Source organism: Bombus huntii, chromosome 13 (assembly GCF_024542735.1).
Source record: "Bombus huntii isolate Logan2020A chromosome 13, iyBomHunt1.1, whole genome shotgun sequence".
Taxonomy (NCBI): domain Eukaryota; kingdom Metazoa; phylum Arthropoda; class Insecta; order Hymenoptera; family Apidae; genus Bombus; species Bombus huntii.
In genome coordinates this window covers 4,004,305-4,032,055 of record NC_066250.1, presented here as the reverse complement: position 1 = coordinate 4,032,055, position 27,751 = coordinate 4,004,305, and the positions used below count along the sequence as shown (strand labels likewise).

At 41.6% G+C, this 27,751-nt stretch overlaps 1 protein-coding gene across 3 annotated transcripts in view; it reads left to right on the top strand.

The window, feature by feature from the left end:
- The window catches only part of LOC126872712 (uncharacterized), an 88,787-nt gene that overhangs the window by 19,966 nt on the left and 41,070 nt on the right, over nt 1-27,751 (top strand). The window contains exons 3-11 of one of the 3 annotated variants that reach the window (XR_007692144.1): nt 3,745-3,969; nt 18,000-18,165; nt 18,555-18,712; nt 19,441-19,626; nt 19,860-20,005; nt 20,505-20,787; nt 20,990-21,358; nt 21,565-21,791; nt 22,298-27,662. The gene's annotated coding sequence lies outside the window, so the exon portion shown is untranslated. Of the gene's footprint in view, nt 1-3,744; nt 3,970-17,999; nt 18,166-18,554; nt 18,713-19,440; nt 19,627-19,859; nt 20,006-20,504; nt 20,788-20,989; nt 21,359-21,564; nt 21,792-22,297; nt 27,663-27,751 lie in introns of those variants that run through there. The other 2 variants (XM_050632828.1, XM_050632827.1) reach the window with 2 other exon arrangements.

Sequence of the window (27,751 nt, the reverse complement as noted above, 5' to 3'; positions counted from 1 at the left end):
GGTAACTTGTTTTGTCTTTCGAACGAGGACAAGTTCAAATTCCGATAATTTTGATTTTTTATTAAATTCACTTTTCAACTTCTCTGCAAAGATATTCGCATCAAAAATGAAGAATACAGGAATCGAGTAAATTATTCCTCTTTCCTCCCCTCTGTATTACATCGAACTACACCCTTTTAAACACGCTGCAACATCAAAATCAGAAAAAATAAGAATATCGTACTCACCTTTTCCCTCTGTTTTTTGAATTAAAAACAAGGAGGATCCTTCTGGTAAGCCAATCTCGGATAGAACTCGGTTCCCCGTCTATCCTTTAATTATACGGTTATCATGCGGCGCCATCGAGCTAGGATCCCGAGAAAACCAAGAAGAACCGGTATGGTAGAGTTCTCCCTGGCGCACGATGGTGCTCTTCAGCTTCCCTTGTCGGTACTTTAACCACCTACGTGCCGGCTCTCCGTACCGCTGACACTCGCTAATTATAATTTGTGTCGTAAGTTTCATGCAGTACGCTCGGCAAGCAGGCGGGAAAAGGGGCTAAGATGTGACCGCCCGCCTCTCGACTCCTTTACATAGCTACGCCATACGAACAAGCGCAGCTTCTCCCTCTCTTTCTCTCTTCCTCTTTTTGTCGCTCGTGTTCCTGGCTCTTGTCGCCCGTGGTACCGACCTGCACGCGATTTTCTTTCCTTCTCCCCTGTATTCCGCTGTTTTTCATCTTTCCTCTTGGCACTGGGAAACACGAGTAGCAGCCGGCTCTAATCGCCGTAACGACAGTGGTTTACCCCGGGTGAAAGAGGGCAAGAAATCGAGGCCGCTCGAACTTTGTCGGAACGATTTGTTCTCTTTCTTTTCTTTTTTTCCTCCAAGCTCCTCGTTTCTAGCCTATTCGTTCTTCCTTTTTCTTACGAAGTTCGCCAGGAAGTTCCTCTTCCTACTTTCGCCCCTGTTTTCGACGCAATTGATTTTGTTGCGAGACGTTCGTCCGCGGAAAACGTGATTGGAAAAGCAAGTCACGAGATAGGGCGCAGCAGGAGGGACGTTAAGTAAAAACGTCGGATCAGCGAGCCCTGGAAAATTCTCTTACGATAAGCGGCCTGTGGCGCGGAATCGCGTGTGCCGAAATTAATACGACGAGAGATGGTTACGCGTAGATTATTTTCAAAGCCATGGAACCAGAAGAATTTCGTCGTGCCGCGAGATGAAAGCGGCGATAAACAGACGCACGCGCCTCCTCTATTTTTCTACCCCTTTTCAGAATCCGCTCACGCCGCGGTATGTTTGCAAGGCGCGCGCGTGGAAAGTCACGTAGATAAAAAGCTCGCGTCGGAGAGGCCAGATTGAAGATAGAAAGGGACATACGGGGTGAACGTCGAGGGAGGAAAAGCCGCGACAGACGCCCATGGTAAAATGCAGAAAATCTGCTTTGCAAATTTTCTCGTACACGGCCGCAATCGCCCAGCGTTCGAGAACGTTTCAACGCCTCGATGAATTTACGGAATATCGATTTTATTCCCGCGCTTTTAACGTTCTCCTTCTCGTCCAACGACCCGTAACTTTCTTCCTATATCGCGATGCTCGTTAATTATTTTGTCTGCGAACGGTTCTCCCGTTGAAACGATAGGATTATTGGCAGAAAAACCACACCATTCATCCTGAATCGTCCGATATATCTTTGAAGCTTGTGCTGTTATTAGCAGATTCGTTGAGTATCTGATTACTCTGAAAGTATCCGGCAGAATAAAGAAATATCCGGATGTGTCAAATAACGTAACACATAAAAAAGTAATCCGCGAAACGACAGGTATATTATAGAAAAATCACATCGATCATCGTGTCAACGTTTCTTCGTGATATTGTGATGCTCGTTAATTATTTTGCGTGTCAAGCCTTCTTCCCGTAAAGTGGTAGATTTATTGACAGAAAAATAACACCGACCAGTGTTTCTTCGTGATATCGTGAATCATTCTGTAATCTTTGAGTTTGCGTGTGTTACTAGTCGATCCGTTGAGTATGTAATTACTATGAAAATATTCGGGAGGAGAAAAAAAAAGCAGGATATATATTAAAAGTAACATAACATGATAAAAAGTAAGCTATGATACGGTAGATGTGTTATAGAAAAATCACATCGATCATCAAGGTGTCAAGGTTTCTTCGTAATATCGCGAATCACTCTACTACTACTACTACTACTACTACTACTACTATTATCACTGTTACTAGCCGACCCGTTCAGTACCTAGGTACTCGATAAGCACCCGAGAGAATAAAAGTTACTCTGGTTCGTATTATTAGCCATATTACTATCGCTGGTAATATAAAGATACTTTACTATAAAAATGCTTCGATTTCTGTCGTACGTGCACTCATTTCAAACACAATGATAGCAATACCAGTTTCGTAACAGAGAAAAACCTACGAATGATTCATTTCACATAGATTGAAAGGATGGCTCATCGATTCTCATCCTCACGTTACGCTGTCGAATAGCAGAAAGTAAGATCGTGTGCGATACTAATCCAGCGACCAGGATGTCTATAGAAGATTACGTGGCGTCAAATCGAATCAACGGATTATGTATTTAGTCAATCGATATGTGGTATACACATTTCTCTGCTATCTACTGTGACATGGCGTGTCATCAGTTAGAAAGGAGCCAAGGAGAACTGCATTTCTCACCGACACGTAACCGCATTCTTTAGCAATCGAAGGACGTATAGTTGAAGAAAGTCGCACGTGGATCTTCTCTGTGAATCTTTAATCCTCGAGGGAACGATGTTCGACGTAATTTTATCCCCAGGCGATTCGACGTCTTCTATGTCGTAGAATTTTAACACCTCGTAACGTGAAACAATATGAAGAATTTTATAGGCGACTTCCTCTAAAGTATTCGCGTTTTGTCTTTTTTTAATACTATAATGCAGCGTGATGTAAAGATCGTTACGTCGTACATTTGCATATGAGTAGCTCGGTTCTTCGTGACTTTTAGTGCACTGTATAATTTTCTAATTACGTAGTTATGACACGAATGATGAGTACAAGGCTAGGCTATTCGACCATTGTAGCTCGCCAGAGTATTTCGACGCTCGTAGAAACCTTCTACGAAGATATTATTCGTTGTAACGAGATCCAACTGTCAAGATTCTATCGACGAAGTTGAAGGCCAATCAGAGAATCATGTCGGTGGTTTAATTTCATCTCTACGATGATCAAAAGAATTCCCTCGAGCTGCGAAGCGTTTCGAAATTGCGCTCTCCGTTTCCGTAAGGATGTAAGATACACAAAATCCAAATCTTTATTCCAAATTTATTAAAACATTCCCGTTTATTCGCCAAGTAACATGGAAATCGTAAAGTCGTAAGAAATAAACTTATCATATTTCGCTTGTATGATCTTCAAAGGCGTAAAGCTCGAATCAAAGTAACGTTACTTCGCCAGCGAATATCGCGGTGCTCTAGCCGATTTCTTTTAATTCGTTAAAACTTTCGCCGCCGTATCGTCCCGCAATTTCGAGGAGCTTGCCAAAACGCGAAGTATTAGCGATCGCAAGTCGTTGCGAAATTTGCTAAAAGTACCGCAATCGCAAAGTCAGACGTCCGTAAAGTCTGTTGAAACTTTCACTATTACGGTGTCCCGATCCTCCGCGAAATTTGTTAAAAAGCCGCGCCCTGGTAAACTTTGTTAAATCCCTCGTTCTAGCGAATTCTCCAATTAAGCGAGACAATGTTATTTCTGTTGCAGAAGGTGGACCCCGAGCTGATATTCACGAAACAAGAACGAATTGGGAAGGGTAGTTTCGGTGAGGTGTTCAAAGGCATCGACAATAGGACCCAGCAAGTTGTTGCCATCAAGATCATCGATCTCGAAGAGGCAGAGGATGAGATCGAAGATATACAGCAGGAGATCATGGTGCTGTCACAGTGTGACAGTCCATACGTCACCAAGTATTACGGGTCCTATCTCAAGGTAAGCTGCTCGTCTTTTAATCCCTTCGAATTCTCAATGGGACATTCGTTTCTAATGAAGTTTCGTGAATTGTCTTCTCGTATTAAATGATATCGTTTCGTTAGCTACTTACGACTCGACGGACCTAGAAAATAATTCCACCTCCAAATCAATAATTGACAATTGTTCCAACTAACTAGCTCAAACAAACGAGCATCATTCTTGGAGCAAACCGACGATATTAACTGTAACGTATCATTACAAATTTTTATTTCCGCATGGATAAACGTATAGCGATTCGACACACGTGTCTCGTGATTGAAAAAAAAAAAAAAGAGAAAAAGAACGCGAGGCAGAGCTGTTTTACATAGGTACTTTGGTTAATCGGAGTCTGTTGATGCGCGTGCACCGGAGAACAAATTACCGTGATCAGCTTCACGTGTGTATCGAACGTAAAAAGAGCCTGTAACCGGTGAATTGCGGGTTACCATGGACGAAAAATCCACCACGAGCCACGCCTTTCTGCCACCGTTCCGATTCGATGAATTTTCACAATATTTTCGGAGGTGTAACGAGAAAGAACCCCTTTTTCGTGGGTTACGCTATTACGGACACTCGACCAACACGCCCCCCATCATTTTTCATACGCGAAGAATGGCAAGGGCTTGACGGTCGGTTAACCATCGCTTCCGGCTGGACAGTGTCGCATAGACGCTTCCGCTTCCTGCGGCCGCTTCACCGTGCTCGGTCGAAAGCATCGCGGAATAAAATTGCATCCAGCGACACGGTTCTAACGTTACACCGTGTTCCTTTATTTGTACCTTAAATTCAGTTCTACGATTTTTCTCGACAAAATTCCGGATATAAAAATATCTCCAGACAGATGGAAATTCAACTTCCGTGAATTCTTACGCGAACGACGAAATGTAAGTTCGACAGGGAAGCTGCGCGCGTTCGATCGCCGTATGAGCTCTACACATAGTACCGTTTATTGGTCGATGTAATAAGCGCAGCGAACTTAATCGCAGCGTGTCGCGATCTGCGTGTCGAGAATCTTACGAAACGCAAGATTTCACGGTCCATTAAGTTTCTTCGATAAATAAAAATCTACGTACACGCGTATAGAAATGGTTGAATAACTTTCGTCAGTTTATGACTTCCTGAGCAATAAAGGGGCATCATGTTACTTGGAGAAGACGGAAGTTTCATAAAGCGTGAGAATTTTTCTTATAAATAATTACGCAGCGGAAAGTTGGGACCTTTCTTGGATTCATATTGGATGGATATTAATTTATTTTCCAACTTTAACGTTTTCAATTATGTCAAAGGAATAGTATTACATGTCGAAGCAGTTATTCGCGGAGTTGCACGTGGAATTTCTTCGAACGGATGATGTAAAATAATTAATTAATTTTAAATTAATTTTCGCGACTGAAAAAGGAAAAAGAATTTAATTTCCTGAAACTGTCGGACGTAGCGAGAGTCGATATCTGCAGTCTAAGCGCTGTTCGATCGAAGATCTTATCTCGTTACCGTGGGCATATTTCTACCGAACTGCGGACAATCGGATGGGTAATTAACGATTGCTAATGACCGTTTTGCGCGGTCATTAAGGAAAGTTCCTTCCCTCCAAGAGCTTAATATCGGACATCGCTTCATTTCATAGGTAATCATCTTAATTTTCCGCTCCTCGAACCCGGAAACGAGCAGAACCCCCGCCCCTCCCTCTAATCTGCTTCCTCGTTTCCCGATCTTCCAGTGGGAAATCGACTTGTAAACTTGTTTCTACCGTTGTCTTGCAATTAACGTTCCCGTTTCGTCTCTAAAATGCTGAATAACGATCGTCTTGGTTCGCTCTTCATTGTCGTCAAGAGCGCGATCTTAATCGTTCTTACGTCATTCTAATGCATCTAAATTACTCGTATCATCGAGGGTCGATGCTTGAGATTAAAAGATTAGACTCTTGATACGTAGAACTTTCCTTGGAATATTAATCAACGTGATTAAACTCTCGTATGATAGAAGGCAAATGTCAGATATTACATGTTAGTATATTTTAACGTGAAATATCGTAGCTTATGCGAAAATCATGAAATCATCACCTGGACCAGCTGTTCTTAACATTTTGTTTGATCTCGTTTAAACGATATTTTGTTGTCGCGGCCTCCCGGGACTCGACTCAAAATTTAAATCGGCAATGTGCCAAATATGTTTAATTGAAACACGCGTCCACCGCTTATTGGCGATCTTGTTGGAAAGAAGAGAATAAATAACATGACAGATGAAATAAATATATGCGTACTGAACATTTTTATTCGAATAACGAAATAGTAACTTGCATACGTGTGAGAACTTTGTATGATTCCGCGGACCATAGGTTAAGAACTGCTGGCCTAGATTAAAAAGTAATCTACGTCCATATATGTCACAGACGTGTGAGTGCATTATAATACAGTTAAAAAGGGATATGCATAGTTACAATAGCTTTAAGCATACGAATGAATGGAGTTCTTTTAGAAATTTATCTTGTAGACGTTATCCGATGAACCGATTTTATTAATCTGTTTTTATCACAAAGAGCATACACGCATGATATGTTATCTAAAACAAATTGGCGAAGTTATACGCGAGTGAATACGACCGGCAAATTAATTAACCAAAATTATTGGAAATTGACACAGTTACCGTACCAACAGTGCTGATAACAAGTTTCTAACGAAGCTTTCGCAAAATCTGCGCTTCATTCTATATTCCTATGCCATTTTCCCCTTATAAACATTTAAATAAGCTCGTAAAACGAATCAATTCTTCACTTCGCAAAGCTGTATCCCCTTTAAAAGCGTATTATATAAAGAAAGGGATTTCTCGCCATTCGTGCAGATTACAGATAAGAATTTCCATCTCTAATCCTATAATAATCGAAGCCAGCGACCAATCTCTCTTTCCCAGCGCGAATCTGGCATTTTACAGTTTGCCAATCGCCGAGCGAAATAAGACGCGTTAGACGGAGGATCCCGTAGGATTGTCGAGTATTAGGAAAAGATTACGTCAGACGCTAGGTATATCTTTGATAATATCGATCTTTCTCCTTTTTACCTTTCTTTTCTCTCTCTCTTTTCTGTTTTTTTTTTTTTTTTTTGTTTGAATTGCTCAGCGTGTCGCGGTAATAACGGCGTTAAACCGATCCTCGTTCCGTGTGTCGCGTACGATTATATCCCACGGCACGCGGCTATTGTGCCGCCATTAATCACAGCCGCGCGCACAAAAGGATCCTCCATCCTCCGCAATCTCATTCTCGATACCTATTCTCCATCGATGCCACGGAAAGAGATGCGAGAGCTCGAACAAAAGCATCGGCCTCTTCCGCAGATTTCTTCACGCTCGCCTACGAGATTTCATTTTCCACTGTCCCCCACTTTCGCTCGTTCGCACCAAAAGATGCTCCCTTTCCAATTTTTTCTTATCTTCTATCTTCCTTTTTTCTTCTTCTTCTTCTTCTTCTTTCCACCCTTTCAATCCGTTAAGGGTATATGGAGAATTGATGACACATTCGCTATAATTGTTGGCCAAAGAAGCAAGTATGCGTGGCGCCTACGTGGACATATACATCACCGTTTTTATAGTATGTAGTATGATAGTATCATAGTATAAGTATCAGCACGCTTATGAAATCTTAATTCTCTCGCTGGTGACGCCTTTCCATCACATCATATCTCACGTTTATACGATGATGTTAAATATGTTATAATCTTGATGCAGAATTGAAAAAAGATTGCGTTATATTGATTTTGTTCGTAGTCATTTAATGTCGACTAACATGTATATTTGCCTGTGGTAGATTTTAAAGCAGGAAATCTAGAGTTGCTCACGTTGCTCGCCCCGACGATTACAAGTAAACGGGTGTTTATGCAAATTTATATGTCGGAGACGAAAGAACACCGGAGCCTCTGGAATTTTGGATAATCCCGCAACATTGTAATCTAGAGTCTACGGTAGCTGTAATTAAACAATTGTAGTTATTCAATCCGATTGTAATTGTTCGAGATTAGTGATAGTGAGCTTTGACTCGAGGCGGCAGTCTGTCGCCGAACGTAGTCGCGGTCACGGGATGAACGCTTTGTCTAACAAAGACATGGTGTAATTCTATAGCTCTCCTTAAAAAGGAAATAGTTGTAACACTCGACAGTAAACATTCCAACGGTCTCTGTCCCGTAGCTCGCCACACGCAAACCCTATTCTTCGAGTAAGATGATTGCCGATAAGATGTCGATGCGTCTCCGCAATACATGTTCAGCCAGCCCGAGGGCCCGTTATAAATCTTAAGATTTAGCTAACTAAAGTCCTTCAAACAGACAAACAGTCTTTGTCCCAACTACGGGAAAATAGGGGAGACCTATTTTTCAACGAGCAGCGCCTCCCACTAGCAACTTTCCCTCGAGGACGGCTAGCATCTTCTTCTAACCACCGATATGGAGATTGACCAATTAGCAGCAACGCCAATTTCCCTTACTTTCTGAACGAAGGCTTTTCTCGACGAATCCGATGATCTCGTGTCCTTAGACACACCCCATATAGTTTTCCTCTGTGGCATCATCGGGACGGGAAAGTCATTCTCTCTCGCGATCTCATCGACGAAAAGAGTAACCCCCTTACGACCAGTGAATATTACGCGTCCGACTTAGATTTTGTGAGCACGTTCATCTATCATCCCGTGGACCGCGGATTCGTTATTTAACCTAAGATCATTGTCATTAGTTTCTCGAGTATCTAATTACCACGGTTACTTGTCCAGTTCTATTATAATCGTATTTGCACTAGTCGATGTCTTCTCTATTGCACGTGTAATCCAAACGAAGATTCGTTTCACGCCCCTAACCCTAATTCTAATGTAAACCCGACATATATTTTTATGCATATGATTGAAAAGATTGGACCGACCCAATTAATCTAGAGTTTTACCAACTACGATTTAAATTAGAAAATTGTGCGAATTAATACGTATCGATTACCATAGTTTACCGCGTTGGTGTTATTATTTCTAATAATTTCAACAAATTGTTACTTTTATTATATCGCTCGCTTGTATGAATACAACATTCTGGTCGATTAATCATTTCCTTCGTAATACCGATTAATTGTCGTGTTTCCTATGAATCCAGCAGGTGTCGTAATATTTATGAACAGGAGTGTACGAGTCTGATGTGTCTGTACCTATCTGGATCTCTTTTCTCCATTACTCGATCTTGCTCCGTTTAGACACTGTTAGTAACTCATTCATGCGATATTTATTTCGTACCGACCGCGGACAAGACGCGCTACGTAATTCGATTAAAACTCAAGATCATCTCGTAATCTTTAAAATTACTTCCCTGCAGAATGTTTTACGAGTACTCGTATATACAAATGGAATTATTTAGCTGTTTATATGAAACGATAATAAGTGGACCAGGTATATTTATACATTCTCGGAAAATTTTAAATGTACAGGATATACATTATATACGAAGATGCAGAAATTGTCCTAAGTAAAATACAAATACAAATACTCGTAGTACTTAGAGAACGACGATTATTCTCATTCAGATTTTGTTCTGTTCATAAAAAAAAAACATGGATTTGCACAAACATGCGCGTATCATTGATAACCGTGTACCTCGCGAATTATATTCACAATCTGGAAAACGAAAGAACTGCAGATCGTGGACGAGTTAGTAGCTCGTGCGTTTTACACGTTTCACGCGTCGATCAAACTGATAAACGGCAGTTGTCATCCTACAAATCTGCTTCTCCTTTCTTGCTTTCTCCAGTTGGATACATTTTTCATCCAGATTTTTCTCTCCAAGACTACCTCGCCAATATCGATTTCAACCATCTCCATCAGTCTAATGGACTAAGGGTTAATTCAGGTGGCCGTGTGGGCGAGGTGAAGAAAGGCAGCAGCTAAATGAAAGGCAGTATTTTTCCCCGGTTTACGGGCGTAGCCGTGAGTTTTTCTCGTTGCCGAGCCGTGACGCGTTCCGTCTGGTTTCGAAATCGCAAACGAGACTGGGAGAGAGAGCGAGAGACAGAGAGAGAGAGAGAGAGAGACTTGGGATGCAGCATTTTCCACAGGCTCGTGAGAAAAACGCTCGAGAGACATATTTCGACGCTATAGGCAGGTCGAGGCGAGCAATAACAGTCATCATACTTCGGCGACACTCCTTTAACGTTTCTCAATCCGGATGCATCGAGGTTGATGAGGGGCGTCTCGTCGTGATTTTCTTCCTTGCCTCTTTTTCCATCGCTTCTCTCCTCGTTTCTCTCTCTTTTTGTCTCGTCGGATTATTATTGTCCTCCAGCGGCTGTGTGTTGGTTCGGTCTGTGAATGCTGTTCAGCATTATTCTCGTCTTTTCGGGGAGTCGTTATTTAATGCGTTCTCGCGTTCCTTCCCCGCGAGCAATTGCAAAACGGCGCGGATTAACAATCAAGGATTTTTCGAGTTCTCGTACCCTCGGTTATTCGATTTAATTGTTCCCGCTTCATACCGCTGTAGCTCGGCTTTTCCCTCTTCTCTACTACAATTCTCTGTCTTTTCTTGGAAAATAATTCATTGCTCCCCTAGTCGGGAAATTCATTTTTCTGTGTCTTGTAATCGACTGGAAGGGAATGCTGCGGAAGGTTCACGCGATTCGTACATCGAGACAGCATCCAGGCGTCGAGGATCCTGCTGCTGCATTCCCCGCTGGCGCCTTTCTTCTCCATTATGCTCGGTTCATTGTTTCTCGAACAAAAGCCGATTCTCCGTGGCGCGTACTTACGCTAGGCTCAGACTGCGACGAACATCTCAGATTTTATGAATGAATAAATCTAATTGGACGCTTATTACGCGGCCGTTCAGCCTCGAACGGTAAATTGCCGGCCTTTCAACCAAATTACGACCCGCTCGTCCTTGCGTCTTTTTTTTTTTTTTTTTTTTTAATTATCGATCGTCTCGTTCTTACGCTCGTTTAAGAAATGTATCGTTTCGCTTCTGTCCTCCTCTGCTCGCTCCGTTTTCCGTTTTAAGCAGAATTTTATGCAGAGGATGGCGTATATGGGTTAAGCGGATAATCGATAAGGATAACGGTCAGTTGCTTCCTTTTAAAAGTGGGATTTACTATATACGTCAGAAACGTATTTAACCGATACGTTTTAATTAATTAAATACACGCTCACTGTAGCACGTCTACGCACGTATCATCGAACGCTATAATCTTCTCTGTATTTACGTTTACATAAAACACTTAGGAATTTCATTAGAACTGAGACGAGACACAACTATTACAATCAATATACATCAAACTCGAAACTCGAAACAGTCTAGTAATACGTACAGGAGTTACGAGTTACGTAAACATGTATCAAGCAAGAAAATTAGCGACATAAATAACCATCTCAAGCACATGATATGTTTACCATACGATACCACCGACGATACTCGGTGTATATGTCTACTTCAATAAGTTGTATGTGTAACATCTGCAGATCTAAATATTGAGACCTCAGTAATAGTAGTAATATCTTCAGTGTATAGCGTGTATAGTACTGACCCGACAACGATGCTACGAGGTATACCTGCTTCAATAAGTTCAAAAGTTCAATAAGTTGTATGTTACGCCACGAGGCTTACCACAGGCTGTATGTTCTAACCGTCGCTCGCGGCCCTACAGTGTCGCAGGCAGATCGTCTTATCTGCTCGACGGATCATATACAATGTATCGACGAGCGCATAGTTGTCGCCAAGCAGCGAGCTCTAGAAACGTCGATTTTTGTCCGTTACGTTTTCCACGCAAGAAGGCGGCATACGTGATCATAGGCGCGAACGGTGACGTGACCCTAGCATAGTCGTCTTCAAAACAAGACAAAGAAATGATCGCAGGGCAATCAGTTCCTTCTGACGAGTCAAACGATATACATCGAGAGGTCTGACGAGCAAAATCAAAATCGTATAGTCTAACGAATTCATTGAGATTCATTCAATATCGTATTCAATTCATTTCAATATCGTAAAGTCGAGTCAACTTTCTGTACTATATTTACCATATTCATTGTAAAACAATTTGTGGCGTGTTCATCATATTATTATCAAATATACTATTATATGTTAACCTGTTAATACAGTGTTCCATTCATTGAACCACCTCTGTTATCTTAATCGAAACAGGGGAACGACTATTTCGCGGCGTCGATTAACAAAATCGTAGCGAGAATTTACGCCTTTCGCTGACGCGTTTTCCGCGAACGGTCATAACATTGTATGTGTATCATCTGCAGATCTAAATATCGGGGCCTCGGTAATAGTAGTAATATCTTCAGTGTATAGCGTATACGCCTACTTATTACTTCAGAATACGGTGTTGATCAATTTGACTTCTGAGAAACTCAGTTATGGACGAAAGTGGAGTCCCGGAAAAAGGCTTGCTCGCATTGAGGCAGATGACTTTATGTAACACGCTGCTGTTCCTCGCGACCAAACCTCTATTATTAGTCGACCAATTTTCTAATGGCTCCGATTTGCCTGATTTGACGACGATCCAAAAATAAGCCAAGCATCGCCGCGCCCACTCTAAACAACCACGAATTTCTATTTAGCTATGGCTCGCGCCCGTCCCCCTTTTTCCTAGCAATTATCGCTAATTGTCCGCTGTTCGGCCCATTGAAATTGTTCGTTTTCACTCTCGGTCGAGTACCGGCTGTTATCGATCGTTATCGAGTTCGCAGTTAGTTTTCTCTTTTCTTCCTCCGCTCTTCTGCCTGTACTTCTTATGCAAAAATTGTACATTGTACATTTGCCACGTTGCTTCTCAGAATATGGTAAGATTCTATACGATGACTTGTGGTCATCGAGTCAGGAGCACCCAAATGGTGTCAGGATTTTGCAACCATCAGGATGACTGTTAGTATCGTTCAATTTGCTAGTAAAATTAAGAGATACGAGGACAGCTAAGAAACAGTTTGTTATTTACGATATAGCGTAGCGGTTAAAAAGAAATGAAACTTTTCTACGTGAAACTAATTGCATGGCAAATCACTGTACGTTGCAGCATCACGCAATGACACCATTTACGATTAAGCGATATTTTTGCGAGTGTTCTGTCAGCCCCAATTGCTTCCACGAGCAATATTCTTCCAGGTCAATGATAAGAAATGTCAGCCAGCGACTTTTATTCAACAGCATTTTCCTAGAATTCCACCGTGATGAAATCCTGGCTCTGAGAAATTTCCACGTTCAGAGACCAATCTTGCTACCATGGAGATTTTTGGAGGAACAATATAGATCCAATTTTGCAAGAGGAAAAGAAGTCCTCTGGTAAAATATAACGCGAGAATACCACAAAAAAAAAGAAATTCCAGTGATAATACCAGCGCAAGAACGTCAAAGGAGGAGTAAAAAAAATAGCTCAAGGCCAGAAAGAAAAATGACAGGAATATGTACAGAAGAGAAACAGAGCAATTAACATCGTAAGAAATGAAAACCTTACTTCATGGAAAATGTAAATGAATTAAGAGAGCGGCACAAAAGATTTACTGCTTTACATGGAATAGCAAGATCGGATGGCTTATTAGCGTAAAATTAAATTGTGGAAACCTGCTCGTCCCATTGTCAAACTCGTTACTGTTACGCAAGAGAATTAATCAGCGTCAGTGACATGTAACTTGTAATTTACAAAAATTACGTTAATACTAGGTTGCGTAATAAGCTTGCCTTTGAATTTTTGTTTGAAAAAAGTGTCACAGATCGTCAGCGTTATATAATCTTATTTTAATTGTATGTTGTTTTCGTAATTAACGATTAAAAGAAATCTTTGCATAGATCCCACTAACTCCGACTGACCGACTATGTACATAAAAATATAAATTTACGTAAACGTTCAATCTATTTACGATATTGCCAGCTGATAATTTACTTCGATCGTGCGAGGCGCAAAGGAAAGAAACGTTTTCGCGGATATGTGAAAAAGGGCGTGAAAAAATTCAAAGACCATCTGGAGTATCGGCGATTATTTATATCTTCCGGTGGGACCAGCGAAATAAGCCAATGAAGGAAAGCACATTGGTCTCGAATATCGCGCACGCGAAGATTAATCCCGTCGCATCGTTCATCACTGCCACCGGCACGCCTGCCCTTTTTGTAAAACGCAGGAACAAAAGGACACGCGCGATAGAGAGAAGCAAAATCGGCCATTAATCACACGTTCGTCCGGTGTTCTTTTGCTTCTTCATAGCGACACTCCGCTTTTGCAAGCGGGCTGCTCTCACTCGTACTTCCCATTCACCGATGCGACAGACTGGAAATCGCGCAATATTTGCTTTTTGTTGCGTCTGTTTCAGCTTGTACACCCTCCGACAGCTGCTGTTCGAGCGTGCCTGCTCTACACGATTCAAAAGCAGTCCGATCGTTCTCTCGCGACAAGAATTTGCATACCAGTTGACTCGTAACACGTTCGCGTTAATTCCTCGTCACCGCGCGTCGGAAATTGTAAGATACTTGCAGCGTAGATTTGAAGTAGAAAAGTAACTTTCAACTTCTAACGATACTTTAATTTATTTCCTATATATATATATATATATATATATTTAATAATTTTTCGACGACCTAGTCAGATCAAAACGAAGATATTCATCGTGGAAGTTGAAATTTTCAACGCGTAATCACTGTAGCAGCCGCTGAAAACATGGCTTTCCACAGACATATTTTAATCGTCGCGCAGATTCGACAGAGAGCTATCACGATGGATTAAACTTGACAAATTCGTTCGTTTATCAGGTGATGCCTTCGTTTTTGTTTTTGCTCGCGAGCGCCAACAGCGTTTCTCGAGAGCGTCTGAACGCGGCGTTCCAGACGTGACATACACTCGTGACGCGGCTGTTTTTAACGCCAGGCGACATTCATTAAACTGAAAAGCAGTGTTTCCTTCTTCTTTCGTTTCCCTCGTTCAACGAGTATCTCTATCCGCGAGGCGAAAGAATCGCGAGAATAACCGCGTCAAGTGAAAACGACCAATGAAAAACGCCACGGGCAACTATGGCATTAACGTTCTATTTTGTTTTAATCGCCCATTGCCGGTTTATTGGGTGGCAGCTTTCATCGTCCCCTCTGCTAGTCCGTCTGAAATAAACTGAAAACGCTGACGGTTGATCGCAACTTCGCCGAACGAGCCAACTTACGTGGTGCCCCTTAAAACCGAGCTGTTTCACTTGGAAAGTAGTTGACGCTTTTATTAGGACCGTGTTTAATCTCGACTCTGCGTTCCTTAATTAAAACCAACTTGCTGACTCGTTCGCTAAACACCAGGCGAAAGTAAAAACGTCATCTTTGTAGAGAATAACAAATACGACAAAAAGAAGAGCAGATCGAAAAGTAACGTTTCTTCCTAATCTTAACGCGACGCACACGCGTAAAAGGACAAGAATACGATTCGTCGCTACTTTCTCGAACGAGAAGACCTAGTACTCCTTCGAACCGTGCCATTTTATCTGGTCGGTGCTTCACGCTTTTATCGGGACCGTAATTAATCTCCACTTTATGATCCTTAATTAAATCCACCTTGATGACACTTGCAAACACGAAGTGAAAGCGGCATGTTCTGCCTCGTAGACAATCGTAAGAATAAGAGAAAGGGAAATTGAAAAGCAACGTTTCTTCCTAACCCTCTACGAGGAGGCACGCGTGACGTTCTGGCGAAATCCTTAGGCGTAAAAAGAACAAGAGTACAAACCGGGTGGCAAAGTGAAATCGAAGAAAAGCTTCGTAACAGCTTCCTTCGTACCTCGCATTTACCATGCCAACCCCTTTTTCGGTTCTACAGGCGAATACGTACGAGAGGAAGAAGTGTCTGCTGGATAGGGGAATGATTTAGCAACCCCTCGTTTTACGTCTGAAGATGTGGCCTGGTTGAAAACCAAGTTGAACGAACCCTCGCGAACCTTGGCCACCTACGTTGACGCGGATCTACATGAGAATATAAACGCAACCGTGGCCGCGTTGCGCCTCTTGACCGTAGGACGATGATAAATGGTGCCATTTTATGGGCTCACCCCGTCCCATGAATGTAGAGCCTCTGGTCGAACTGGACACTCCGTGCTTACTACGTGAAAATTATACCCCATAAAGTGTCGGTTGCCATCAACCTCGTCGCAGCTCGTGACGACCAGAACACGATCGAGAAATCTTCAGAAGTACTCTAGCGAGACGTTAGCGCTTCACGCTTCTTTTTCACCGGTTGATTTATCAGCTCTATGCTTCTCCTTCGGCTAGGCTTGTAATGAATTTCCATTCGCAAATCTTTTTCATGTTATTGTAGTATATTCTCGTTCGTAAGTGTTATTTGTTATTTTATACATATGGCCTGTGTTGTCAATACCGTAATATAGATCGTTATCAGTCATGGGTTGTAAACATAAAACTAAAAATATATATAATATTGTAATATATTCTCGTTCGTAAGTGTTATTTGTTATTTTATACATATGCCTGTGTTGTCAATACCGTAATATAGATCGTTATCAGTCATGGGTTGTAAACATAAAACTAAAAATATATATAATATTGTAATATATTCTCGTTCGTAAGTGTTATTTGTTATTTTATACATATGGCCTGTATTGTCAATACCGTAATATAAATCAGTTATGGGTTATAAACATAAAATGTTTTCTCAGATTATATCGATTGCCTGTGTCAATTTCAATGTTCATACTACCTTCTTCAGTATATTTATAATATAGATAACGCAAACTATTATAAGAAATGATTAAAAGCAAATAGATGTTATCTTTTTATGAAATCAACGAACGATAAACTCTAGTTAATTAAAAATTGGCCGACGATAATTATGAAATAAAGTGCACAATTTATGGATCGTTTCGACGAATCTTCTGGTCAAATTACACCAGCTATCCTAATGCACGAATATAGCAATCTTTTACCAGTATATTCGGGCTGAACAACAGGGTTTTTCGCTCGATACTTCAACGACAGTCTATATCAGGGTTTAACCAGTCCAGCTGTGAAAGATTACATTGATCCATCATCGATGAATCTACCGAACCGTTTATTTGTCTCCTCCACGTGGTTACCTTGACTATCATTTTTCCATCACACGGAGATGATGGAGCACGGCTATATAACCGAGTCATCATCCTGTCCTCGGTATCTCGATCCCCGCTTGCTTAATGATTCCTTCACAAGCCGGTGACCAAAGAGCGCGAATCTTGAACATCCTTGTGCAAGCCAGTGATTAATCTGTCGATTACGAAGATGCGATTATCGGATAACCGATGAATCATCCTTACACCGGTGCACAAGCCTAGGAGCACAGTGGATTGGATATCGATGTCGGGTATAATTATCGATGAAGGCGCGGTATTCACCGACACGACACGTTACAGCAACAAAAATTAACGTTACTAATGATGATACATCGTTTGCAAATAGCGTGCATGACTCCTAAATTTTTGCCATCTTAACGCGATTAGTTTTCGAAGAACGAATAATTTTAGTTGTTGATAGACTAGGGAGTTTCGTACATTTGTGGGAAATTTAAACGATTCTTTTATTATACATGTATGTTTGCAATAAATGTCTCGTCGTAATTTTTCTATACATTTTCTGATTCTACTTTCAAATTGACAAATATTGGGTTGGCAATTAAGTGATTGCGGATTTTGTCATTAAGTGGTATTGAAAAAATTCGCAATCATTTAGTTGCCAACTGAATATAATCGTGACAGTCGTGTCTCATTGCGATGCTAATGCAAAGTGTTTCACGTGACTTATAAAATAAACATTGAATAAATATAATAAATAATAAACATATAATAAACAGTTATATAATAAACATTGAAGTTTCCTACGATAACTGTTGAAATATTTTCACGAGTCAATCGTCTTGTAATCTGCCTTGTCTTGCGTTAGCGTATCGAGAAGAAAGATTGGCTAACAACCTCGCGGTTAAGACTGACTGACAAAGTTCCCAGACACAAAGAGCCATGGACGTTTCGTACAAAGTGGATCTTTCTCTGTTTGCAGGGAACGAAACTATGGATTATTATGGAGTACTTGGGTGGCGGCTCGGCCCTGGACTTGATGAAGGCCGGTAACTTCGAGGAAATGCATATCGCGGTGATATTGCGTGAAGTGCTCAAAGGGCTGGACTATCTTCACAGCGAACGAAAGCTTCATCGCGATATTAAAGGTGAATTTACTTGTCAAATAGGAAAAACAATTAGACGAAAAAGGGAATTAATGGGTTTAGCTTGAAATAGCACAGCGGTATCTTTCGTGACTCGAACAGGATAATAATTTCGATCGTCGCAGGATAATTGCAAATAAAAATTTTGTAACTTCAAGTCACGTACTTGAAAGCAACGAGTTCAATGAATTTTTGTAGAATTTCCGCGTGATTTTCACGCGTCTTTAAATCTGTGCTCCCTCTCCGAGGCAAAGTTGCATTTATTTTGAAACATCTTACAAACCGATCATAGAGACTCGTTTCTAAGAATTTTCCACGATTTTTCGAAAGCCTAGAAGAACGTAAAGTATATTTATTTCTGTTTCTGACTATAATTATCGTTTGTCTTTCAGCTGCAAACGTTTTGTTAAGCGAAATGGGCGACGTGAAGCTGGCCGACTTTGGTGTGGCTGGACAGTTGACCAATACGACCAGCAAACGTAACACTTTCGTCGGAACGCCATTCTGGATGGCACCGGAAGTCATCAAGCAGGCTTCGTACGATTCGAAGGTAATCATGCAAAACCACGGAGAGCGATAATATTCCCGGGAATTCTGGATATTTTTCATCTTCGCTGTTTCTCCTACTCGAGGCCATTGCTCGCAGGCTACAGTCCGGTCACGTATCCCAGGAGATTTAATTTTATTACCTGCCTCTGACTTTCCATCCCTGGGTTCAACGTGGTTACCTTGTTTACCTGTTCGCAGCCTCTCTTGCAGACTTTAATCTACCTCCTTTCTATCCGCACACGCTCTGTGTACAAGAAAAACCATATACCGAAGACCCAGCAATTCTTATTACATTCGTTTCAATAGTAAAACAAAAAAAATCAATTTAGAAGCTTTTTAAAAGAGGTTTCAAGTTATTAAAAATTAATTACATGGAAATTACGCACATGGAAATTTCTCTTTACTTCGTTGGTACAAAAAGAACAAAGATTATCACGATCGTTACAATTATCGATTTAAATGTAACTTAAATATGATTTAGTTATTAAAACGCAACAATTTATTTAATTCGATATTCCTTTTATCTTGAGACTCCACCAGAAAGCTCCTCGGTTATTAAATTAACGCGAGTGCAGGTTATCCTTTGAAAAAAAAAACCATAGAATCCCGTTATCCATGCCTGGACAGTCCTCGTGAACAATTTCTGGAAGATGCAAAGAACGGTCACGTTGTCATTATCGCGTGATTAACACCTGACGAGTCGTAAAACGAAGAACGCTTATTCCACAGGCTGACATTTGGTCGCTAGGCATCACGGCGATCGAATTGGCCAAAGGAGAACCTCCAAACAGCGAGCTGCATCCTATGAGGGTCCTATTTCTCATACCGAAGAACAATCCGCCCCAATTAACCGGAAATTATACGAAGCAATTCAAGGAATTCGTCGAGGCCTGTCTCAACAAGGACCCTGAAAACGTGAGTTGATTTTCACATGCAGCGACGATGTCTTCGTCCAACAGAAGCTGCGCGCACGTATCGCTGTACTAATTTTCGCTGTACGAGCACGTACTTCGTCGAGAATGTTCGTTAGAACTAGAACTGTCGTACTGGAGCTTACGTCTCTAAGTAGATTCAGCCGTCAGTAATCAGACTTATTCTCGTCATACGCTCCGTTCCGTATAATTACTCTCTCTATTCTCGCGATTCAGAGGCCAACGGCGAAAGAACTACTGAAGTTCCAGTTCATCAGGAAGGCGAAGAAAAACTCGTACCTGATCGACCTCATAGACAGATACAAAAAGTGGAAGTCGCAGCGCAGCGAGGAATCCGAAACGGAGAGCGAAAATTCGGACTCGTAAGTTTCCATTTTCGTCCGACAGTTATGACTCATTGGCTACGCCGTGGATGTTTATGCATTTGTTGGAAATTTAAACGTAGAAAAATCTGCCGAACTCGTACTGTTATATGCAAAATATTCACACGCACACACACACACACAAATCAAAGCATTCGTTGTAATATTTAATACTCAATAACTGAGATGTAGCTATTTCTATGAAACTGACTGGTTCGATATGCGGCCGAGAGAAATTGTATTTCAACCAAGAAAATTATATTTCTGCGTGTAACGTATTGAGACAAACACGCGATGAAATTTAAAACGAAAATTCTTATAAGAAGCGATTGTGAAACCAGCTATTCTGACTGATGGATGAAGGATGAGTATCCAATTTCTTAGGTTGTGTTCATGAAAATTTGAATTCGCACGGACAACTGCAGTCCGTATGTTCGTTCCATATGTCCATCAACTTCTGAAGCATGAGTCGGAAATACGGCGATTTTATCGATTTCAGGGAGGAATCGAAACAGGATAGCGACATGGACGAGCCATGGATAATGACCGTGAAAGGTCCTCACGGGGTGAAAGGATCCGTGGTGCCTATGCTACCGCTCGACGAACAGCCAACCTCGTTGACCATCACACACACGCCGAATCACAGATCCACGAATCACAGTCAGCAAACGAAGCCACACGCGAACGGTGCCTCGAGATCTCCACCGAAAGATTCCACGTTGAATCATTACAGAAGCGAGTCGAGGGATTCTGTACGCGATGGCCAAGCGAAACACACGCCGGTGAGTGTCCTCTGTTTCATAAAACTGCGATCGAATCCGATAGCCGGGCGAAGAGTGTCTGACGAGTTAAAGAACGAAGAGGAAGAGCGTCTCGTAGACGAGCTACGGCGGACAGGCAATATCCCGTCGTGTGACGCGAGGCGAAGTCGTCTCGATCGATGACTGTTTTTTAATATCGTTGGAATTTAATCGTATGTTTCAGTCCCGACCGCACGAGGCTGCGCCACCGCCGCCCGTGGACACGCGAGAAAAACGAGAAGACCGAGATTACAGGGACTTCAATCGGGATTCCTCGTTGAGGGAATTGAAGGAGATACGTGACAGCAGAGACAGCAGGGATAGGGAACGTGATAGAGAAGGACGAGAAAGAGAAAGGGACAGGGATAGGGACAGAGACAGGGAAAGGGAATTCAGCGCGAAAGAGAAGAGGAACAGTAAACCGGATGTACCTGTCGTACCTATGGTGGACCATAGGCCCGGTGAAGACAAACAGAGACCAAGGAGCTCGCAGGAACTGAAGCATCCGCGGAGCGCCGCTCTTTCCGGTGTTGTTTTACCTCTCCTTTCCGAGGTAAATGTTTCTTCTAAGGGAGCATCGAATGTTCCCTGTTGTTCTTTGAGATACAGCTGAAACTAAAGAAAAGTGGAAGAAAAGCGTAGCCTCTTAAATATAACAGACTCGAGTTTTACTTACCTTTTCGCTTGTGAAAGATTGCACAGAGAAATATAGAAATCTATTCTCCGTTCTATCTACGTTGTTTGTATTGTAATATGCAGCTTCAACGGAAACATCAATATTCGGCAAGAGACAATAATGGCGAGGGCGGAAGCGGCATTGGCAAGAACGGTGGCGCGATAGAGGAACTACGCAGCGCGTTCGAGACAGCGGAACGCACTTCGCCAGGAATGACCGAAGCTCTTATCAGGGAACTCTTTAAGTCTTTACTTCCTGCCAATCATTCGGAAGGTTGTCTGTTTATGCTGATGGAAAAAGTAATTCTAAGGTAACATTGAACTTCAGCAATTTGCCCCTTCAACGTAAATCGCGTCATCTGTTTTCAAAGATTTTTATCGCATTAAAGGAATTGCATACGTTCATTTGTTTCTCTTATTATTTTCTATCATCGCAGTTTGTTAACTTGTTAACCGAATCGTTCCTCGATTAAGATCTTCTACGATCATGGAATGAAATATTAATAAAGTGAAACGAATTTCAATTAGAATTCGATTTCAGCCCTGATAAACTGAACATTACAGCAGCGTATATTTACAGTAAATGTTTTGTAGCTTCAAATTGGTTTCGAGATTTATTATTTTATACAAATATAAAACGTATAAATTCACGTATTTTCGCGAATCGCTGTATGCCCCAAAACAGTTAATTAAAAATAATTATTCGAGTTAATCCGTCTTCGCTGGTTAACAGGTTAACAACTACGTCATTGTATTTAGCGTTTCATTTGCATCATCAAAACTATTCATCAGAGTATGAAGTTGTAATTTTTTTCAGGGATACGTAGGGACGCGAGAGGGCGAGGATTCGCAAGAGATTGTGGTCCGAAAACATCCTAACGTTGTAACGATTCGTTATTTCTCGTTTAAACAGAGTTATTATTCCGTATGATGCCGGTACGTTGTTAACCGGATCCGAGCATGAGAGAAGAGTAGAAGAAGAACGTCGCTGCAACGGCCAGGCCGTTTTCTTTTCCTTCGGTCTACAGAGACTAGACTCGACAACAAAAGCTCGTTGAATTGTAGCTTTTATCCGATTATCCCGTCTCCATGTCCAATTCAGCGCGAAGTGCTCGTTAGATAGAGAGATGAAAATATTATAGCGACATTTTGCCGCACCAAAAATTCACTCATTTTATGAACGATAATATCGACTTTTTCCGTTCAAAGCAGAGCAGAAGATTTAGAGATTTATCTACTACAGTAAAAGAAAAAAAAGCTAGAGAAAAGTAAAAAAAAAAAAAAACGAGAAGAAGAAAATTATACCATCCAATTGCCCTCGCGCGAGGGTTACAGTTACCGTTAAATCTTAAAAAGATATTAGCTCCCCTCCCCCCGATCGTTAAAAGTTAGTATTTGGAAAAAATTAAGTAAAAAAAAAGTGCAAGAAAAATGTAGGAGATAGTTGAGAAATATTTTTGCAAATCGTGCAACCACCCGTTCAGGATTCTTTGTACGTTCTTCGTGTTCGGTATCGACGCAACCATAAAAGAGCGGATGATATAGCGTAGGGTACAACCGTGGTCCGATGGATGGTGAAAGGGTATTCGTTGAAGGGATCTTGCCTCATTGTAGATACATCCGGAACGTGTACTACCATTACGATTTTACTATGACATCATAGCCGAATCGTTGCCAGTCGCAGTTTCTTTCGAGCGAGTATTCGCGTTCGAAGATCGCGCTTTTAGCGGACAAAAAATTCGAAGATATTTATTTTAAACCGTAGAATATTCAGTCCAGCAACGTAGAGAAAGATTTGAAAGTTAGCAAAGGGAAAGTGCTGCCCTTTAAATAAATGCCTTCCCGTTGCATCCTGCGTTGGTGCACGTTCCGGATTATGGAAATAAAATCGAAGGAAGGGAGAGTGCCTCTATGTCGGAGGCTTTGTAAATATGTATGTAGCACGATAAGATAGTCTTATTGTTCTAACGATCGACGTCTCTGCCAGTCGGTTGCGCAGCTCCGTAACGCGATCCCGTTTTACCTTGATATTTCTAGTACTGTTTTTCCGTGATTGAACGAAACAATGAGAAAAAGTGAGAGAACAATGGTCACGAGAAAATTCATGCGTTTATGATCGAGGTCCGAAGCGTACACCCGGTTCGGGCGAAACGAAAATTAGTGTAAGCAATATTGATCGAGTAGTTCATGCGAGTGGTAGTGCGCGAACCACACGAAAATGTGCTTTCTTTTTCTTGAGCTAAAGTTCTTCCACTAGTTTCATCCGGGATAGGGAGTTCTTATAGTCGAGCCGTTCCACGATCGAGCCTGAGCTGTGATAACTTCCGCGGGACGTCGGCACTTAATCCACGTTGTTTGTAAACTAATGTATTTTATAAAGTATATTATATAGAAAATGAAAAAAAAGCGGATGGAAAGAAAACACGAAGAGATTCCTCGTAATGATCGAATAGACAGAGAGGTTTAACAAGAACGAGGGAGTCGTCGTTTTAACGCAGGATAGCCGCAAACGAAACGAAGTAGCTATTTGCGACGAACGATCGTTTCTGCGGAACGTTTGCGCGCTGTCCTGCACCGTGGAACATTAGAAACGGAGGAAAAAGCGCAAGAGGGTGATAGAGTGCGAGAGAGGGAGAGAGTGAGAGAGCAAGAGGACGCGCGTATGTGTGGAATACAAGAGTGTGTAAGAGGAGAGAGACGATTAACGACAAAACGAGAGGAAAGAAAATACGAAAAAATGTTTAGCGCTGCGCAAAGATGAAAACTAGCGTAAAAATTATAACGAGAACATAGTATTAATTAACAGGGAGTCGTGCAGAAAAAGAGAGGCGACTGAGAGAGACCTAACTATCGTAAGCCCGCAATACAATATCACGTAGTTGCGTTTTATTCCAGTCAGCGAGGCGATCAATGGAAGAGCCGTAAACTCCTACAATTATTATTGTAATATTGTCAACGACGACGAACGAGATAATTGTTAGTACGTGAACACCTCTGATCTCCGCTCTACCACACCCCCTTTTATTCTCTTTTCCGACTCGTTCTCCTGCCGCCTATAATATTTCTTTGTTTTTCACTCTTTATTTCTGGCCCGAGATCGAAAGAGGAGACACACGAATACACATACAAATACACACACGCGCGCGTACACACACACACACACACACGCACGCACACGCGCGCACACACACACACACACACACACACACACACACACACACACACACACACACACATGCAGAAATACGTAGGAGGACTTTACTATTCTTCAGTTGAATTTACATTAGTTAATATCACTACACTCTATTGTTAATATTATGGATTTATTCGTCTTATTGTTGTTTCACCGTTGGGTTAGGTTCTTTTCGATGACTTTTACGACGGTCGCTACCCCAGTCATCCTCATAAAGCTGCCATAAACGCTTACCGGCTACGCTCTAATAAAGAACTCAGAAAACTCGAAAGACTTCAACGAATTATCTTCCCGTATCACTTCTTCCGATCCTTTTTGCAACGAACGACACCGATTCTACGAAGAGAAGAAAAACAACTTTATCTACAATTGTATTACTCGTGGAACGTTTAATCCTCTTTAATAGCTTTAATTCCTCACAAGCATGCCTGTGAAATTGTTTAGTCGCGAATCGAACGTATGGCTGTGTAAGCAGTATATGTTTTAAAGAACGTCAGGGATCTGAGGCGTAGCGGTCGATCTTAACATTCAAATCTGACTAATCGTTAAAAGGAATAAATTGTAATTCTCGAAGGGGTGGTTCACTGCGGATTATTCATGTTCTACGCGAGTATCAACCTTTCATTATCGTTCGACGGCTTTCATTTCCCTTGATAGCAATAAATTAGATAGCGCAAGTAGACGTATCGATAGCGTTTTTAAGAAAAACGGAACTGACGAATGAATTATTTAGAGACGCTACCAATTATTAAAGAGTTCTAGAATCGAAATATTCAAGTTTATCGCGAGTCTCTCTAAATTTGTGCACGCTCGTACTTCCGCTGAAAGCGGATTGAAAGTAAGCAGATTTCCACGTGAAACATCAAATCGAAACCTCGTCTCTATCGAGGTTTCTATCGTGTTTTACTTATATTTTTGCATAGCCATACGTAACGTTATAAGAAGCTTTTTACGTTCCCCTTTCTACTTTTCTTTTTTATGTTTTATTTTTTCCCATTTCTCGAACGTTCAAGCTACTTTTCCCTTGTAAATCTTTCGACAGATCATCGTGAGAGAGCTGTGATTTTGAATTTTATTTTTGAAGATCGTTTTAACTTTCGCCAATAGGGAGTGAAAAATTCGAGAAACAAAGATCGCTACCGTTTCTCTTAGCAATTTCAAAGAAGCGCTGAAGAATAATCATAAATTGCACCACGTTCAATCCGAATTACGTGTCCTACTGTAACCAGCACTCTTCTTTGTATTATATTCTTAGCTATTATCCATAATATATTCACCGTTATAACATCGTGGTAACAATAATATTACCTATCGACGTAGAATATAAATATATAAATATATATATATATATTTTTTGTATTTTACTTCTACCTTGGCTGCATTGGACTGTATCATATTGATTATATGTGGCATGCTAAGGGCGTGTACAAATACGAAATAAAGATCAAATAAATTACGATCGACGACACTCTGTACGTTTCTTGAACCGCGTTTTATCATCGATAAAACAACAAATGTATACAATTTAGAAAAAATTTAATAACCATAGAATACATAATCCTTGTAAATATGGAAATTAGAATATTATTTTCGTTGCTGATTCAAACGACTTAAGATATAAATGCGTAATGTATGCTACTGAATTGTAAATTTCTTGGAGAGACAAGGCTGCACACGCCTCTCTTTTTTCTTTCAAAGACTATTTTGGAAAGAACGTTCTTTTACCGAAGCGACATTCTTGCGCGTGATAGTCAGATATAGGATCCGCCGTGGAAGATTTATATGGATATTCAATACCACGAGGTAATTGGAACATTGCAAAACAATACACGTGAAAACCCACGTGCAGTTGACGGTCGCGTTTCACCTACGCTGCAATTGGCAAAATCTTGCGTCACCTTCGACGATTCGATCATCCTGGGTCATCCTTCGCGCGTTAGCAATTTTACCTTGTCATCCACTCGCCGCTACTAATTAAAGCCTCGAGCCATTCATTTTTTCAAGCAGAAATATTCAGGAAAGATACTAACCGCAAGACATAAGAGGAATCACTCGAAGAGTTAAGAGGAAACCATAAAAGGAAACAGACAGTAAACCCAACAATTCCACGGGTATTAAAAACGAAGTCCAAGGAACTCGGTGACTTAGCAAGGACAAGAAAAAGAATAGTATAAACGTCAACATATCTTTTTATTTAAATAAAAACGTTACTACAACACTGCGATATTCAAGACTTCAATTAGCAATGGACAGTTCATAGAAAAATAAATAAACTCCTCTTTTGCCATCAATAAACGAACAAAGTACAAGCAGAATAATATCAATAAGAAAATCGCACCGCCTCGTTTTAAACGCAGTACACGAACCTTCTTTATCACGAGCCCGGTCGATAAAAGTCAGTCTATGGAAGTGGTCGGACGTGATTGCTGAAACGCGAGAGTACACTGGTGGAAAGCGCAGGTCTGCCAGTTCGCGGGCTAGGTGAGGGCGGCCAAGGGGGATTAAGAGGATAGGGATTTCCTCGACGCGTTTCGATGCGGTAGTCGACAGCATCCCGCGGGTGGTCGCGATCGAACAGTCAGGGGCGGGAGAGCTGTCGAGCAGAGGGTTCAACGAGGAACCCCTGTCTCCTTCTCTCTCCCTCCTCCTTGGCCTGTCCACCACGAATTCGAAGGTAGTAGGTGTTTTCGTAAAAGAGAAACTCGCGTTCGACACGTGATCGCGGATAAAGTCGCCGGACTCTGGTGCGTCCATTCGTATCCCTTAATTGATCGTCGGCCGATTTTCTCGTCGAGTAAACGCGAAGAGGACGACGACGCCCATCGAAACGACTAATTCGAGGGAATTGAAGAGGCCGGTCGAGCCGCAACCTCTCGAGGACAGGGAATCCTGGCACGCCTCCAACCTCCGTCTCTTCGACGACGCCGATCTAGCGATGTTCGATGTCAGCACAGCAGACCGCGAAGTGTGTCGTTGCTATTTTCAGGTAGTACGTATCCCACGCTGCCACATACGGGCTCCGCAGACTTCGTACAGCTTTTGCAAGCTTCAAGGCCTCTCCTCTCTATTATCTAACAT